The sequence below is a fragment of the Tachypleus tridentatus genome, chromosome 7 (assembly GCF_004210375.1).
Source record: "Tachypleus tridentatus isolate NWPU-2018 chromosome 7, ASM421037v1, whole genome shotgun sequence".
In the NCBI taxonomy this organism is placed as follows: domain Eukaryota; kingdom Metazoa; phylum Arthropoda; class Merostomata; order Xiphosura; family Limulidae; genus Tachypleus; species Tachypleus tridentatus.
In genome coordinates, this window is record NC_134831.1 from 44,718,685 (window position 1) to 44,738,784 (window position 20,100).

Below are 20,100 nucleotides of genomic sequence, written 5' to 3' on the forward strand. Positions count from 1 at the left end.
TATCATAAATCTGATACATATTAACAATTAATTAACTTCTAAATTCAAATTCAGATTTTTAGCTATTTGAAATCGCAATACGTAACGTACGTAACATAACCTATGGGAGACTCGTCCGAGATAAATCATAATACGTAACAACTGTTATACACAGTAGCAAGCATCCCATAACATTAAGTACAAGTAAACGTAAGCTGTCATAAATATTTAGTGTGAATCTCCAAATGAACCCTGGTCCAGCATGGCCAGGTTGTTAAGGCACTCGACTTGTAATCCAACGTTCGCAAGTTCTAATCCTCATTCCATCAAACATGCTCTCCCTTTCAGGCGTCAGGGCATTAAAATGCCACGGTCAATCCAACTGTTCATTGGTAAAAGAGTAGCCCAAGAGTTGGCGGTGGGTGGTGATGACTAGCTGCTTTCTCTCGGGTCTTAGAGTGCAAAATTAGGGACAGTTAAAGCCCTTGTGTAGCTTTGCGCGAAATTCAAACCAAACCAAATGAACCCACAACACTCTCTAACAAACCAGATCTGTATTCGTTATTGACGAATACTTTCACCGTTTATGCTCAAGTTTTCTTTCATTGAGATCGTATGATGAAATGCACATGAAATTCTTGCAAAACAACAATTAAACATTTAGCCTATAAACTTTCACTCGTAGTTTTTAAATTTAGATCAACATTGTTCTAAATTATAAATTGTCATAATGCTATTAATCTGCACTGTGTCGTTTAATAAAATTTGTGTGATATTACACGGCCTTAAGACACAACTACCAATTTATCTAAAAAGTATCCGATTGTTCAGTGAAACGTGAATTAATGACACGAGATAATCACAATCATATTATAAGGAAACCTGCATATCCATAACCCATAAGTTTTAGCAGAAAGCCTCTGATCTACTCTAAGTAAAACCTGTTCTAATAACTCGAGATGAACATATTCATATTGTGTAGTGCTACAACTACAATCCAGTTGACATTAAGTGAAAAGTTTCCTGCCTACTAAGTAAAACCTGAAATAATAACACGACATTAACAGATACATTTTTAAGGAAACTGATACAACTATCACCCACAACTTTGAAGTAATACAACATGTTAGTATTTCGAAATCTTCAAGTTAGTCAAGGTCCCTAAACTATAACTTTTACCAAAGTATGTCAACAACCCTTCAATGCTAATAGCATATTTGCACAGAATACCGAAAAGGCGAAGTGATAAAATGTATTAGGCCTCACAATGGCTAGTTGAATTATTCTTAAATGTAACATGTCCTCCTAAATGTCAGAAAAAATATTTTTTCAGGCTTTGTTTTCTTGTTTTACGTATTTTCATTTAATTACATACAGATCAGTTACTCTTTTCAGCATTCCCCCTAACTTCGTCATTCTATTGCACGTTTTACATTTATCACATTCTAAGCCTTATTTTAAATTTCAGATTCATATTTTACAAATATACGAAAGACGTTTATCATAAGCAGCCAAAACAAGGAATGTAATTTAGAACCAAAAATTGAAACTCAGGATTTTAGTTTACAACACGTAAATTTTTCTGATTTATGAACTAAATAACAGAGAGAAGTAGTAAAATTCCCTTTAGCCCAGTAGAAATTCTAATCACAATAATTAGGCTTAACGAATTCAGTTATTTTCCATTTATATTGGCTTTTGCTTCATAACTATAAGATTTTTTAAGGTACCACATTGGCTACAATAGTCTCAGATCATCTGTTGAGTTCTAATATTAAAAGAATGGTCATTAGGGCGATGAGAATTTGAATGCTTTGGAAAAATATAATTGAAAAAAACAGCGGCAAAACACTAATTTAATAATAGATGTTAGTAATAACAGTTGGGTGTATGGTATAATAATCGTTTATCTTTATTATTGAAATATAAAATTGGAAACATTAAATACGAAAATGCGCTTATTTTTCTTTTAAAACATATTTGCAAAGTTTCAAAATAAAACTACATTTACACCCATTTCAACTCCTTGACGTTTCCACTACTTAGCTAAAATGGATTACGATTAACGATCGTCTAAGCATAAACTTCGGTACCAAGACACACGCGTTTCGTGTTTCAAATGTATAGTTGACGTCACTCCAACGTTCCTCGCGTGCCGTGCAATAGCAGTCACACTTAAAGGAAGACCCTAAGCAGCTCTTGTAAAACTTAAGGAATGTTTATCTGTCAGAAAAATGGTTTGTGGTCACTGAAATTTCAAGTCTTCTGTCTGGAATGAGTAAAACATAATTTTTACTAGTGTATCAAAAGTTTCCTAATTTTTTATACATAGCATACCAGTAAAACGAGAATGGTTTGGATGGCCTTCTATATTTGTATATTACAACACAGAACATCATTTTAATGCCCAACCTTGTATTTTACAGCCAAGAGTGGCTTGTTAATGTCGGACCTAATGTCTTGTACACTACATACAACTCAGGTGATCTTTTTAATGTCAGACCTAATTCTTTTAAATAAATACTTGGGCTAAAGGAAATGCTGAAAATCCTAAGTGAGGGCATTGAAGAACTTATGAACTTTAAAATTAGATCATTTCACAACTCTGCAAAACTCTAAATATAAAACTCTAGCATAACATATATCGTACAAAACGACGTAAGAGGGTGAAAAATTCCAAATTATGAAACATTAATGTAATTAGTGGAACATTGTAAACTAATGCAAAACTTTATTGCAGCGAACACCTCACAGAACGTCGTACAACGTCGCAAAATTTAAATACTGAATATTAACATACCATCCATTTCAAAGAACACTGTACAGCTTTGTAAAATTCCAGAATATTAATTTATTGGTGTAAATTAGCCCACTTTAGCGAGTATTTAGCTGAAAAGGTGAATCCAGCAATTCGAAACGAAGGATGTGTACAGTGTTCCAAGAAGAAAGTATTACAAGAAATATATTTTATCAATGTCATCGGGTCTGTAAACCACATGTTAAAGTTTAGTATCTACTGAAACATTAAGTATGCGTAACCTTCATTTGTCCAAAAATATTTTATTAGGCGTTGAAATATCGACGTTCTTTTCTTATATTACAAATCCAGAGAAAGTCTCTTGATTATGTAAGACATTTGAAAGAACTAAACACATATCCAGATTTACAAAAACTATAATCCTAGTACTTTAGCGTCATTTTCTGCTGTCTAAACAAAGAGGTTACAGGCTCTTATTTGAGTAAGTTAGAACCAGATTATTGTGGAAGCTTCTCCATTCATAAAAACTAGTTTGAGGATATTGCTTGAGCATCTAACACTCACATAACTGGCTACTGGGCTTTTCACACACACAAAGTATTGTTTCAGCGCTACACACTCCCATCAAAAAGGTTATTGTACAACTGAATTAAGCGTATGTAATAATTATCGTAACTCTCATTATTGTGTTGTTATATTATATTGTAACGAATTCACTGTTATACGTTTCTTTCAGTACCTACGCCTTTTTCATTATAGTTTTCGTTTTTGTATGTGACGTATATTCTTAATTATAGATTGCGCAAGCCCCGCCTGTTCTCGAAACTTGTAGAGAATTCTTGAAAGTGAGAAGCAACAATATTTCCAGAATATTGTTGGTGCGTCGAGAAAATTGCGTGATTCTTATAAAAAGCGGCTAGACGGAAAAGAACGTTATTGGACAGTTATGGTTGGAGTCGTATAGGCTTGGGATGTTATAATTGTAACGAACGTCCATTAATCGGAAAACTATAGAATTTGACCAGGAACATTACAGACCGTTCAACGTCAGTGAAGTACTTCGAACGTTATTATTTTTACAAGGACATTAAATGTCTTCGCCAGAAGACGTGAGTTTGTAAGGGTGCGAGACTCGTTAAGAAAGACGTCGTTAACTTAAACGAGGTGTAACAATATCAACTCACAATTAATTTGCTCTTTGTGGTACTGGATCGTAAATAAAATACTCAGTTCTAGACTGGATATAAGAATCGTTATTGTATGTAAGTTTGTAAAACTATTATACAGGATGATCCGTAAGTCCCTACCCATCCATATGTTATTATGTTATATTCAGTAATACTAATGATGATTTGAAGGCAGCTGTTACCGCGGCATGTGGAACAATAATCCCTGCTATGTTGAGGAAAATGTCTCACAGAACATGGCGTCGCATAATATTATGCAGCGAGAATGAGGGACAACACACAGATACACTGGATACATAAGATATATGGATAGGTAGGGACTTACGGGCCACCCTGTATATAAACCATCACTTGTAATAACTATTAGTAATAACCGTTATTATAAATTATATTGTTTTTATGTCTGTATATTAAAATATATTTGAGGTAAAAAGAAATTGTGTATGCCAATCTTGTTAGGAAATAAGATAAATTTAATACATATTAATATTTCATTAACTACCAAACTCAAGTTCGAATTTCCAGGTCCCCACTGGGTCAACGGTAAGTCTTCGGATTTCCAACTCTAAAATTAGAGGTCCGATTCCCCTCGGTGGATACAACAGATAGCCTGATGTGGCTTGGATACAAGAAAACACACACTCAAATTTCCAGTTATTTAAGATAGTAATACGTAACGTGCATAGCGTAATAAATCGGAGACTCGTTCGAAATGAAATATAAATGTGTATATTGTACGTAACAATATACATATCATAACTTTCCTTTTGAATACTCTATACATATCGTAACACTCGTTATGAATATTGTGCGTATATCGCAACACTCAATGCAACTATTATTGAGCACACTGTGTGTAATATGCAACCTCAATTACCAATACTGAATCCATACTGTAACTATATCTTTACAGTATATACTTACTGTAACTCTCGTTTATACTTTGTAATATTGCAACTGTCATTATGTTTACTGTGCATATATTATACTTGTTGTTGTATATACACTACTCAGGTACTGTACTTCATGCTATTAGTGGCATGTTGTAACACTTATTATGCATACCGCGTACAGGTTGTAACTCTTATTGTGTATACTGCGTGCATGTTGTTAACTTTCATAATATATATGTAGTGTGTAGCTGTAGTAACTATCATTGTATACACTACGTACATTTCGTAACTTTGTATACATATGTGTAGTATGTAATTGCTTTAGCTATCATTGTATATACTGTGTATGTTGACTACCTCCATGCTGGGTTAAATAATTAGTTCATTTCAAGTATCACAAATGATATTTCCTATCAGGGTACCGAAAACAGAGATGTAAGTAAATAAAGCTTTCATTCTTTATTGAAGTGTTAGTAATAATTGGTAAACATGAAACATTAAAGAAAATAATACTGATAAAATTATTTTTATTTTCGACCTTTCAAATTTTATCTTCAACAACATTTCTGATCCCGATTTTAAAAACTGGTTTTAAAGAGAATCTCGTGATGACGAGAAACCCACTTGAAGTAAAAATGTATCTCAAAACAGCTTTTATTGAAATAATGTAGAGAACAACGTTTCGACCTTTTTAGGTTTCCAACTATCTTTGTTAACCTGAAGATGACCTAAGAAGGTCGAAACGTTGTTATCTACATTATTTTAATAAAAGTTAATACCCATATCAGCCGTCTTGAGATACATTTTTAAAGAAAATCTGTTTTCCCCCCTGTTTCCTTACAGGCTGTATTTAAAACTAAGTCTAATATATCTAATAACATGGAAGAAACACATTAACATGCGCCAAATAATGGCGAATTATGATCGTACCAACTGAACATAATTACAATAACTAATTTGACAAAATAATCACGTCATATCTATGACATTAAATTACATAATTTATCTTAAAAGTATTGATAAAAAAAGAGAAGCCTGTAGGTAGTTTCTACAAGTTAAACTATGTGGTTAATAATTACATAATTAACGTTTTTCAAATAGTTTGTTAAAATGGGAATAAATCAATCTTAAATAAATTCAGGTTACGTGTCAAGATATTAAAAACCAAACAGCAGAGTAACCATAACAACAGATGCCTGCTTGACTAATTTATCTAGACAACAGTTAACGTTACTACGCTCCGTGAGTTGTTAAAAAGAGCAAAGTGGCCACGATAACAAAACGTTTCGTAACTGATTTGTTGGGGCAATGTTTTAAGGTAGTAAGTGAACTGTTAGGGGTAGTAAAATAGAGTTGGTTTGTAAAAGAAACGAACATCTAGTGATAATGGTTACGAGGACAATAAACAACGATGAATTAGTAGCTAATATTACATCTTATATACGAACTGTAGGACCGGATATAGTTTCATGTAGTCTAGCGTGTGTTCCTGTGTATTCAGTGAGCTCATCTGGTTAACAGACTAGGATATGGCTCTTCAAACATTCCTACATTGCCATTTTTACAGTACAGCTCCCTCTAACGAGGTTTGTGTGACAAATAATTAATAGGTTGTGTTTTAAAAAAATGCGTCGCTTCATTAAGCGCCCACCTTCGTGCCAAGTTCGTTCGAAGAATTACCCGTCACCGTTAAATATGCCCTGTCCGTTATTAGCAAACCTTTTTATGTTGTGTCTGTGCATGCGTATTTTGGTATGTTGTTGAGGCGCTAGGACTGTACAAAATGAGCCCAGGCACGGATCCTGTCAAAATTCTGTAGTAATATCATTGTAAGATACAGAAATGTAAATATACATTAAACTATCCTTATGTCCTTCAGAGACAACTGGTCATAACATTTAGATATTAGCCAACAACTGCCAAGTAACCATCTTATCTCCGCTAAATATCAACTGATTGTTGTTGAGTGACACGTTGATCAATATATTGAGAACTCATTTTTTTCTAAGAAAAAAATTAGTCCAGATAAATTTATATACTAAGCGATGGTTGCTAAGCGAAGGGAGAGTCAATACTGTAAAAAATTAATTTCTTTGCTAAACAAAAATGTGATTCCCGGTTGTTATTAGGAGACAACCTGGAAGGCATTTGTTTTGCAGATAAATCATATGGTCTCAAAAGTAGGGGCTCGGCATAGCCAGGTGGTTAAGCCACTCGACTCGTAATCTGAGGGTCGCGGGTTCGAATACCCGTCGCACCAAACATGCTTTCCGTTTCAGCCGTGGGGGCGTTATAATGTGACGGTTTGTTTGTTTGTTTTGGAATTTCGCAAAGAGCTACTCGAGGGCTATCTGTGCTAGCCCCCACGGCTGGGAGGGCGAGCATGTTTAGCGCGACGCGGGCGCGAACCCGTGACCATCGGATTATGAGTCGCACGCCTTACGCGCTTGGCCATGCCAGGCCACAAAGTGACGGTCAATCCCACTATTCGTTGGTAAAAGAGTGGCCCAAGAGTTGGCGGTGTGTGGTGATGACTAGCTGCCTTCCCTCTAGTCTTACACTGCTAAATTAGGGACGGCTAGCACAGATAGCCCTCGAGTAGCTTTGTGCGAAATTCAAAAAAACAAACAAACAAACAAACTCAAAAGTAGTACATTGTTGGTACAAAATATTTTTGTAGAATAGGTTTTATTGAGCTGTGGCTTTTCATAACCAGTGTAAATCTGTCAGGGTACTACCGTTATCTTAAGAGGCCATGGCGCCCTGATCACATTGAGTGCAACATAGAGGGAAATCTTTCACTAGCCTCGTTCATCAGTTATTTTTCCTTTAAAAAGGCTTGCAAGTTGACCCTTTTTTGTAGAAAAATTACATGTACTTCTATAGTAAGTTTTAATATTTCTACGTCCAATCTTCTTACTCTACTAACACGTTAGGCTTAATGGATTATATAATTAACAAAAAGAATGATTTACAGGGTCTTCAAACCAGCGAAGGTCACAACAAGTAAATAGAAAAACGTAATTAACTCTCTCGTAGTTCTTTGAAACTTCCAGGAATTTAAAAATCGATAATTTGAAAACATATATTAACGCCTTTATGGGTAAAAGTAATATTATAACAGGATATGATATTACGTTCATTAAAACAAATTGAAGATGTATGACAATATTTCTCAAAGCAAAGTCCGAAGTAGTCGTAGAGATATTTAAGTACGTATATGTCAGGTGACAAACAGTGGCAAATTTTAGGTAGATTAATGAAACTTGCAATATAGACACATGTTTCCAAGATATGGTTTTTTTAATGACTTCCGGAAATGATGTCATTCTGACAAGAAATTATGTTACGACGTTACTTCTCCAGTAACGAACCATGCCGTTGGAGAATTTTTTACATAGTTTTCCATCATCTGTGTGTGCTTTTAAAAAAAAGGACGTTACAAAAAAGAAACATGCTTATTAACGGTAAGAATGAAAATACTGTCATACAGTAACGTGAGGTTTAATAATTTCAAGTTTAAAAATTGCTAACGATTTTACCAAATGTTAGTAAGCATTTGATGAATGGTCAAATGATAGGATGATATATATATATATACATAAATGATAGCCTAATAGTTACGTTAACCTTAACATATAAAACTAACACATCAATGTCATCTCTTGGTTGATGTATTAAAATGTCAGACATCTATGCCTAGCTTAGATATGCTCGTAGGCTGGTTGGCTCAAAGGCAAATCTGAGGGTTTATAACCATAAAATTCGGGTTGTTTCCTTAGTGCTTAGTGAAACAAGCATAAAGTTGTATTAGATGACAGTAGAGCAGAGAATAGAACGTGTCAATAGTAAAATACATCCTTATAAGGAAGCTATCTGAAGAGGTAGGATACAATCATGGAGAAGATACACTGTCAAATTTAACACTTATCTTCAAATTTCACGTATAAAAATAAACTAATTTAACAATATATTCTTTAAAAATTAAGAGTAGATCTGGCTACTTCGATACACAACGTTCCACACCCACGATTCCCATTTATTATCCACCGTCAGTTGTGGGCGGGTAATTGTGTTTTTCAATGAAAAGCAAAATTAAAAGGAGGGCAAATAATAAATGAAACAGATCGCTACAATTGGAAGGTTGAGGATATTAGTAAAAACCTATCCCTAAAAGTTCCCATTTCAGCCTCTATAAACAGTAACGGGATTACGGGGGAACGTTTCCCCTCTAATTAGAAAACCATTTTTAAACTTTGACCAGAGAGAAAAAAAGCTGTCACGTAATCGTAAAGTTGGGTTCAAAATTATGAAATCTCCAGATTATGACTCTTAATGGTGTTTGACTAAATAAATTTGTTTGCCCACCATTCATCTGTTTCGGTCTCATATTCAGTTCGTGAAGTCCATAACGGAGCCCCTAATTGTTCTTTTACTAATTATTGCTCTTATAGTGTCTGTTTTCTGTCTTCAATAGCACATGACGTTATAAACATAGCCACAATAAAGAAATGACTTGAATGTTGCTATTTTATGGAATAAAAGGATTTGAGGCAGTTAATAAAAAGCAGAAATTCTACGAGTGGGAAAGGATATGAAGCGCTTTCCAGAAAAAAGTGATTCTTAAAGTAAAAACAGAATAGAATATTTTTAGAGAAAAAAGGTTTCTAAATACAGATAAAAATAAAAGATATTTTTGGTTTTAAAATGTTTGTGTAAAGCTACACTAAGTCATATTAGCACATAGCCACCTATTCTGATAGACTAAAGGAAATGGAGCTAATTAACACCAGCCACCAACTCTTGAGATAAGATTGCTTGATCGAATAGTGGCGTTTGACTTACAGAGTGTATTTTTGCAACAACGAGTCACGATCTGTGAAACCCCGTGTTGAGCACACTATTACCAGACCATGTATGTCGGATTAACATGATCACTTCCAGTCTTAAAATTCAAGTTTAGATAATAGGACCACGCTCAATGTACGAAGCCGGGCTTACATTTGGTGGACCATACTTGATTTACATAACCACCCTATTTCCAGTCTATCAAACATGGTTTGTATAATTGGAACATGTTCAGTCCACCGAACATTGTTTATATTACCGAACCACTATAAGTCCACTTAACATAGCTTACATAACCGGACCATGCTCGGTCTGCCAAAAATGGCTTACATAATGTGTCACAACTTTATTTGAAATATTCGTTCGCACCAGTAAAAATAGAACTGGTTACATTTTAATGAAAATGGTTTCGTCGTTTTTATATTGTAATTTGCAGACTCAAAATAGAAACGCGTAGTACTGTTTTACAACGAATGCTAATTTAAATTTAAAGAAAGCGCATAAATTTGATTCGCACAACTCTTATAATTTTGATTTAGTTCCGGTTTTACATATTACAAATTGCAGATAAGGACAGAAAACGTCTATTTTCAAACTTTTATTTCTGAACCATCATTGATTTTATTTGTTAGCTCATTTTGTTTTAAGAACAAAGCTACAACACGGAGAAGCTGTGTTCTGGCCCGGCATGGCCAGGTGGTTAGGGCGCTCGATTCACAATCTGAAGGTCGTGGACTCGAATCCTTGCTCTTTCTGTGGTGAGGGCGTTATAATGTGAGTGTCAATTCCAATATTGGTTGGTAAAACAGTTGGCGGTGGGTGGTGATGACTAGCTGCCTTCCCTTTAGTTTTACACTGCTAAATTAGGGACGGCTACCGCAGATAGTCTCCGTCTAGATATTTGCGCTAAATTCAGAAAACAAACAAAAAACAATCTGTTCTCTACCAACCGCAAATATGGAAACACGATTTTTAGTGTTTTCATTCTTCAGAATTACCGCTAAATCACTGGGGAGGAGGCTAAGTGATAAACAACACCCTTGTGAGAAACTTAATTTCTTTTACTTATTTCTATTATGTACCTCACTGTCATTCAGAAATCTGTTTATTATGTACCTAACTGTTATTCAGAAATCTGTTTATTATGTACCTCACTGTCATTCAGAAATCTATTTATTATGTACCTCACTTTCATTCAGAGATCTGTTTATTATGTACCTCACTGTCATTCAGAAATCTATTTATTATGCACCTCACTGTCAATTAGAAATTTATTTATTATGCACCTAACTGTCATTCAGAAATCTATTTACTATGCACCTCACTGTCATTCAAAAATATATTTATTATGCACCTCACTGTCATTCAGAAATCTATTTATTATGCACCTCACTGTCATTCAGAAATCTATTTACTATGCACCTCACTGTCATTCAAAAATATATTTATTATGCACCTCACTGTCATTCAGAAATCTATTTATTATGCACCTCACTGTCATTCAGAAATCTATTTATTATGCACCTCACTGTCATTTAGAAATCTATTTATTATGCATCTTACTGTCATTCAGAAATCTGTTTATTATGTGCCTCACTGTCATTCAGAAATCTACTTTGAGGGATGTTTTTTTTTTGTAATTAAGCACAAAGCTACAAATTGAGCTATCTGTTCTGAGGTTACCACAGGTGTCGAAACCCGGATTCTAGCGTTGTAATTCCGCAGAGAGGTGTTGAATCACACGAACTTCCTATTTTGAGAAAGCATCGATAGTTTTATACACATTTACAACTAAAATGAGTTTAAACGCTAAGAAAGTATTATTGTGTTGTTCCCCTTGTTAACACTACTTGCATTAAGCAGTGGCTTCCCAGAATTTACTAAGTATAGATGATTTTCGAATCCCATTTAGGCATGGACGTGAGATTGTGTGTACTGAAAGGTTGAAATCTATGTACAAACATACAAAAAATGTTTATGTCAGGAGTAAAGTAAGAGATTATGGGGTGAATCAATCTTTCAAAAATAGCTCCAAACCAACTGTTGTAAAGACTCATAAAATTTTATGTAGTACTAAACGTATGAGAGATTAGAGGAACTCCGGCGACTGATTCATGACTAATATGCCTCCAGCTCTCAACGGAAAATAACTGGAGAAAACATGCGTCCTTAAAGATATAACAAAAATGCTGGCAGCACACAGGTTAATTTTGAACATGAAAGTCAGTGACGTTCTGAGGTTTTAGTAGACATATTACAATTTATATGTAATCCGGCGAACTTGTAATGAGTCTTGATATAAAGATAAGAACTGCTCGTCAAACTCCGCGTGTTTGAGACTACGAGAAGAAATTATTAGTAAGAACAAAATATGAAGCAAAGAAATATTTTTGTTTAGTTGCTATTATAAGTTTAGATAGCTTCAAACTCTCGAATCGAAAAACTATACTGAAAGGAAACTTAAGGAAAATTTGTTTGTTCGTTTTGTCAAGCGCAAAGGTACACATAGGGTTATATGTGCTACACCAACTATGGTTATCGAAACCCGGTTTTTAGCATTGTAAGACTGCAAATCTACCGGGGTGGGGGGGAGCAAGAGAGAAAAATGTGCAGATACTTTATATACCTTTTTTAATACAATAACTAAATCAAAATTTACGAGTTTGACACGAAACGAACAGTTGAAACAACATTTTCATCCATTGCGTTAGTATACAAAACCATTATACTCATACATACATAATACCTGCAATAAAGACCATTCACTCGTATAAAAACATACGATGTATTAAAATAGCGATTTCTTTCGCCCATTAGCCTCAGTATCAAGCCAATATTTATAACATGTTTAACTGATAATTTGAAACATCTTTGATGAAACAAACAAACTATTTATTTGATTTGTTTTTGTTTTGTTTTGAATTTCGCGCAAAGCTACACGAGAGCGATTTGCACTAGCCATCCCTAATTTTGCAGTTTAAGACTAGAGGGAAGACTGCTACTCATCACCACCCACCGCCAACTCTTGGGCTACTCTTTTACCAACGAATAATGGGATTGACCGTCACATTATAACGCCCCCACGGCTGAAAGGGCGAGTATGTTTAGTGCGACAGGGATTCGAACCTGTGACCCTCAAATTACGAGTCGAGAGCCTCAACCACCCGGCCTCTTTTTTGATACACTATATAATACAGCATATGTATCACGCATGAAGAGAAAAATAGGCATGGCAAAATGATTCGGAATGTGGAATTCTCATAGTATATTTTGATATAATAAACTATAAACATTCGTGACTACAATGCTTGTTAATAATTATAATTCAACATTTTGTTTTTCCCTTATGTATCCTAACATAATCCATTATTTCACTCTATTAATGAAATCGCGTACAATGGACTATTTCATTATTTTAAGCTGTGGAACACGTTCTTGTCATATATTGTGCTTTTCGCAACAGTAACTGCATATGATATCTTTACCTAAGATAATAATAGATTTACACACCTCAATTAATGTAAAATTATTTTTCTCATACGAGTATTAAAACTAATAATCAAGCGAAGTACATGATATTCCTAAACTTCTAAAACATAATTTAAAAGTTATATTTAATTAAAGTCCGTTTCCGACACAACTAAAACACATATGCCAGTTACTGCATATCTTTGTGTTGTAATACTGGTACACTTAATTATCAGATGCATTTATTCTTTTCAGCCTTAATGAGGAAGGTATTGCATCATTCATAAATCTTCACTGTATATCTACATCACCTTTGTTTTTGTCCAGACTTCTACATATTGTTTTCCATGTTTTTGATAACTTGAAATTATATTTATTTACAAGAATATTTTCTTTACTTTTTTATGAAATTACTGTTGAAAGAACCAGGTGTAATAAAAGCCACAGCAATAAGAAATGGGACTTTCTGATTAGAATATGTAGGTTATAAAACATACATTTTTTATTCTAAAACAGACATACAGATAAATAGTTAGATGTACTACTAAAATATTTATGTAGACTAAAACAGAAGATAAAAGTAAGAACAGACAGGCAGACCAAATGTCTAGGAAGGACGCTCAATACGTCGATAGAAACTACAACGTTAAAGACTGTATCATAGTTTCTCTACAGAAATATTTCTTGAACTTTAACGGAACCGGTTACAAATTTGTCTCAAGACTGGTTTCATACCGTAAGGCTGTTCACAGGGTTCGTCATGGACAGATTAAAACGGGAACTAAATAATTTTTATTTTCGTAACGACCTTCACACTCGTTAATTGCATACACTCTAGAACTTAAGTTTATCGCCCTCTGGTGGTAATATTCCCACTGGACACGAAAAGTTTGTGCTATATAACATCGATGTTTTAATTAACGTAGGGTTTTTTTTTCTTCTCAAAATTATTAATTTTTTTATATTTATTCTGTGTTTCATTTCAGGTCTTACAGGCCCTCTAAACATTTCACTACAGTTCCGTCGGTCCTGTTGCACGTGAGACAGCTGTCAGCCAATGACGTGACAACCTGACAAATGGGACGGGAGAGGGAGGAAAGAAAGAAAAGTGAAATTGATACCAGCTGGTTTTCCTGACTGTAAATGTGTGTCCAGGATCCTCGCTATTACCCCAACAGGCTACCACACGTACGATATGTAAACATGCCCAATATTTAGAATGTTGAACTCATTTACGAGATTAAGAGCCTAAATTTAATGTATTTGTTTATGACATTTTGTAATGGTTTTCGACAGAACATCTCTTGTGATACAGAGCGAATCAAACGGAGATGAATTTGTTTACGTTACGAAAACGCCGTCGTTATAAAATTTGTGTAAACAACGTGGCAAATAGGTTACTAGAGGAGCTAAACACCATAAAGAATTATTTTGTACTTTGTCGAACCCGCTCCTTCTTTGTACACGACGAAAGTTACCTATCAGAATCAAAGCAGTAAATCAATACTGTTTCTGTATTCCATTTTTCTCTGGATGGAAAAAAAAGCACTATAAGTTAGAAGCGTAGGTTGTTCGAAAGTTTTAAAACATAATTCTAACATTTTGCCTCAGTATATCTGTATTTTTTTATTATTTACTTTTTTAGTGGGTGTATCACTTGCGTCAGTTGCAAGCTGCAAGAGAATGTTTTGGGGGTATGTTAGAGTCACTAGAAGATGATTGCTAATCAGCTTTATAAAAGATATATAACACAGCTTCTGGTCACGTGCAATGCAGAAAAGACACGGTAGAAGATATAACCATAGCTTTCGAGAGGGCCACGTAACAATAACATGTAAAGGAAACTCGGCCTTCTTTCACCGTAAAGGACCACGGAATAGCAAAAATTATTTGGAAGATTTTGTATGTGTATGTGTGCGTGTTTTAAATGTTTTAATTTTTACTGTAAGAAAAGCTAATTATTAATAACTAAGTCTAAATTTTTTCAGTAAAACAACAAAAAGTTTGATACGAGAAAAAAAGACTGATGAAACAAATGTACTAAATCAAAAAATCACTTTTTTTTTTTCCAGGTGATTTTAGTAACCATTGTAGCTGATATCTGAAATAGTAGAATCATGTTCAACTTCAGAAACAGTTGCGTAGTCGTTCATCTTTGTGGAACTAAATGAAATTGCATTGATGTTAATTCAACTGAAGAACTTAACATCTGAGAAATGGTAACCACATGCACACGTGTGTGTGTCTCACTAATTCAGCTGGGAAATATTGGCCACACACGTTTCTTACTGTGCCAAGCTAGAAATGGTAACAACGCATATATCTTACGTACCGTGCCTCGTGAGGAATGATATCATGGTGTGGTTTTTACTATGTCAAATGAGGAAGGTAAGCAGCTCGTGTTTCTCACCAACTCACTTAACGAACGTTAGCAGCGCATGTTTCTTACCATGTTCCATGAGAAATAATAGCATGGTATGATTTTTACTATGTCACGTGAGGAAGGTAAGCAGCACTTGGTTCTTATCAAGTCACGTGATGAATATTAGCAGCGCATATTTCTTACTACGTCCTATGAGAAATTATTACATGGAATGGTTTTTACTATGTCACGTTAGGAAGGCAAGCAGCGCATGTTTCTCACCAAGTCACGTGAGGAATGTTATCAGCTTATAAATATCACAAAGTAACCAAGATTTTGCACAGGCTTGCAAGTTTACATTTGTAAAATGGTCGACTGTTAGTTGCAATGACAGAGTTTTACCACTAATAATTACCAGTTTTTGCCTATTTTTTTTTTTTTTTAGCAGTTGGATAGAATCACTTTGCTATTAAAATACACGACAGAGAACCGAGAGGCTCGTGCCACTGAGCTCTAGTGGTCATGAGACCATTTCGACAAAGCTTAACAAGGGAAGAAGTTGAGCAAAACGTGAGCTTAGACTTAACCGATTTTCGTTTGTGTGTAAATGTAACCTCGTAGATTAATGAGCGTAAAGACATTGGAATGTAGCGTAACGGTTTATGTTTCACCCACCCGGCGTTTTCTCTATTTTAAGCCCGTGGTAAAACAGCTTTGACACCTCGAGTGTGGTCATGTACGTTGTCGAGAAAAAAAAGAAAAGAAAAAAGATTTATTACTACGTTTCTACAGTGACCCCGGGCTTAGACATTTACAAAAAAAAGAAAGAAAACTTTCCGTCAGTGAAAAATGTTGACTGGCAAACACACCCCATCAAAGGTTGGTTTTTGTTCTCATCCTAGATGTATGATGAAGTACGAAGCCAATCATGGCTCTTTAATGGACATTACGTCGGCCGTAAAAAATTCGCTAAATTTCCAGAACTCACTTGTTTTATTTTTTCTTTATAAATCTCAGCTTTTCTGGATTCACGTTAAAAATTTTAACCGTGTTTCTTAGAAAAAAAAAAAAGTCCAATTGTGTGCTATATTTGATCCCAGAACTTTCATTGCTTGATAACGTGACAGCGTACAAAAGCCAAGGAAATGATTGGTTTTTTTGGAATTTCGCACAAAGCTACTCGAGGGCTATCTGTGCTAGCCGTCCCTAATTTTGCAGTGTAAGACTAGAGGGAAGACTAGTCATCACCACCCACCGCCAACTCTTGGGCTACTCTTGTACCAACGAATAGTGGGATTGACCGTCACATTATAACGCCCCCACGGCTGGGAGGGCGAGCATGTTTGGCGCGACGCGGGCGCGAACCCGCGACCCTCAGATTACGAGTCGCACGCCTTACGCGCTTGGCCATGCCAGGCCCTCAAGGAAATGAAGGGAAGGTTTGTTTGCTTTTGAATTTCGCGTAGCCGTCTCTAATTTGGTAGTGTAAAACTAGAGGGAAGACAACTAATATCACCACCTGCCGTCAACTTCTGGGCTACCTTCTTTTACCAAAGAATAGTGGGATTGACCGTAACTTTATAATGCCCTCACGGCTGAAAGGATAAGAATGTTTGTTGTAACGTGATTCGAACCCGCCACCCTTAGATTGCGAATCGAGCACTGTAACCACCTGGCCATACCTGACCTATGAGGGGAAGGGAAAATGTTAGAATAAGAAGGTATTTGGGTTGTATAACTATTATACTATTTTCTGCGCGTGGAACAACGATTCTTAGAAATGGTCTGTAACCTTAAAGTATTGGAAAAGTTTTTTAAAGAGCTGCTAACTTCTAAAAACACATTGGGTTCTCTCACAGGTAACTAAGATTTCTAAAGAACTGCGTTTGTTTGAGGTAATAATACTGTTTGTTTAGTCAACCATTAAAAACATTACATAGTTTTAAAATTCATCTTAAGCTTAAATTATGTATAACTGTTTATTGTTTGAATTTCACGCAAAACTACATAAGGGATATCTGCGCTAGCTGTCTCTAATTTAGCAGTGTAAGACTAGAGGGAAGACAGTTAGTCACCACCACCCACCGCCAACTCTTGGGGTACTCTTTTACTAATAACAGATTGATCGTAATGTTATATACACCCTAGAGCGAACATGTTTCGTGTGACGGGGATTTGAATTCGCGACACTCAGGTTACGAGTCGAACGCCCTAAACACCAGTAATAAGTTTGTATCTGTTATTATGTTGACATTAAAATATATAATAAAAGAACTGCTACGAGACACATATTTACTTCGTTGTGATTTGAACATATTACATACCCATAGGTTTTATTAGAACTTAACACTTGAAGTCAATATATTCTCCAATATATAAAGTCCTGAAAGAAAGAACAGTTACACACCAGGGGGAGTGTGTGAGAGAATTTGTTTTAGCGCAGAACTAGAGCTACTCAAAGTGGTTATATGCGCTCTGTTCATCTCGTGAAATCTAACTCCGGATTTTACGTTATAAGTCGCCATATCTACTACTGACCCACTGGCGGACTTTATGAAGGAGAAGCTTATTATACCTATTGTGGTATAAATAAGTTAATTACACTCTTTAAGTAACCTTATAAATTCCACTATTTTCTATTTAATAATTGTTTTCTCTTCATAAAATACGTTAAAATATGAAATAAAAACAACGTTCTTACGTTTACTTTGCTGTTATTTCAGCGATATGAACATACTAATTCAGTAATTTTATTGAAGTTTAATTATTACGATAGTATTGTAGTTTTCAATCAACAATACGAGAACTTTCAAATCTACCATAAAAAGAATTTCGAACAACTGATTTTTAATACATTTCACTTGCTAGTATTTGTGTCCTTAACATAGCTTCCTATAAAAATCGTATAATGTACTGTAAGAAATAAAAACATGTGAAAAATAAATTAACTTGGTTTTATAGGTATTAAATATTTATATGATTGAACGTTTATATTCTAAAGTCAGAGTGATGAAATTTGACTGAAGTGCCATCTGTCGTACGAATTAATATAAATTATTTTCTTACCAGAGTAACAGCAAAACAAAGACATGGTTTATATATAGTGTGACGAATATCTTCTAACAGCTGGTAATCGCCTCATTACTTTACCTCCAAAACAAATGTGAATGTGTTTTATAATTTTCTATACAACTTTTTTTATACATCATCAAGCTGCTCAGAAAAATGTTACCAGGCTTAGAGAATACTAGAATCTGAGTGTGCCCAATTTTAACTATATTATACTTTTTAACAAATTCTCTCTGAACGTGATTACGAGCAAGTATGGATAGAACGTACCTGGAGAAGACACAACGTCTCACGTACAGTAGTTCTAATATAATTAAAAATTATTGTGAGAAGACATAGTATTTGTTTTCACTCTTTTTTTTCTTTAGAGGTCTGACTTGACATAGGAGAAGCTTTTATAATATCTATAAATACAAAAGAAACAGTAATCTTCTATGTATTTGAAAGTAGTATACTATTTACAGAACTTAAGTTACGGTTATTTATTTTGAAGAAAATCATATCTTTCTTGATTGGGCGGTGGCTTGTATATCATGAACTTTAGTTTATAGTTAATATAGATGTCTTGTTCAAGACTTTAGCTTTAGAACTGTTACAGATGTTTATATTCAACAGATTTCCTGACGTCATGCTTCTCCCATAGAAGAGAGAAAACTAACAAATGTTCAGCTCTCGTATCTTTCATTCAGGATTTCACATTTCATTTACAAACAGTTTGATACACTGCACTAGTGATATTAAGGACCACCAACACTCTATTTGCTGTAGTTATACTAAATGTAGAAGTTCATGATCTGTTACACGTTACACACACTCTTACACACAAGGCAACAACTTGAGTCATCAGTTAGGTGGTGGTATTCTTATCAGACCCCCTCTCCCCATATTCGGTGGGTGGTCTCCTGCTGTTTTATCGGCAACTAACAATGACGTGCCAGTGAAATTCATACACGTGTTTTTATTCAATGGTTTTATTTTCTGGATTGCAAGACTGTCCACCTTTTTCCTGACGTTTAACCGGAAAACTGGTTTATTTATTGAACATTTCAACTAAACACTCTTGCTTTATTGTGGTGTTTCTTTATGAGACGTTCTCTGACACATTTCGCTCACACTTCTTTTACACTAAAACAGTTCATTTCTGCTTTTGTCCCTTCTTTTGCTATTTCTCTCGCGGCTTCCGTTATCGAGCAATTCACACAATCTCTTATATATCTGTCTTTTTATTTACCTTTTTTGTGTTTATGGTTTTTAAATAATTAATAAAATCTATAGAGACAAACAGTTTATTGGTTTTATTGCATTTGATCCATATGTCGTCAGATGTCCCGGTAAACCACACACGTGGTTTTGAAAATAACATATCTCGTCAGATGTCCCAGCAAACCCCACACGTGGTTCTGAAAATAAATATATTTAAAAACGGTTCAATTAGCGCTCAATATTCTTCATTCTTTGGAAGTTTTTTTTTTTTTATTACTTTTTTATTATCCAGCTACGAAGGTACCTCAAATATAAACCCGATTGTAAACATTT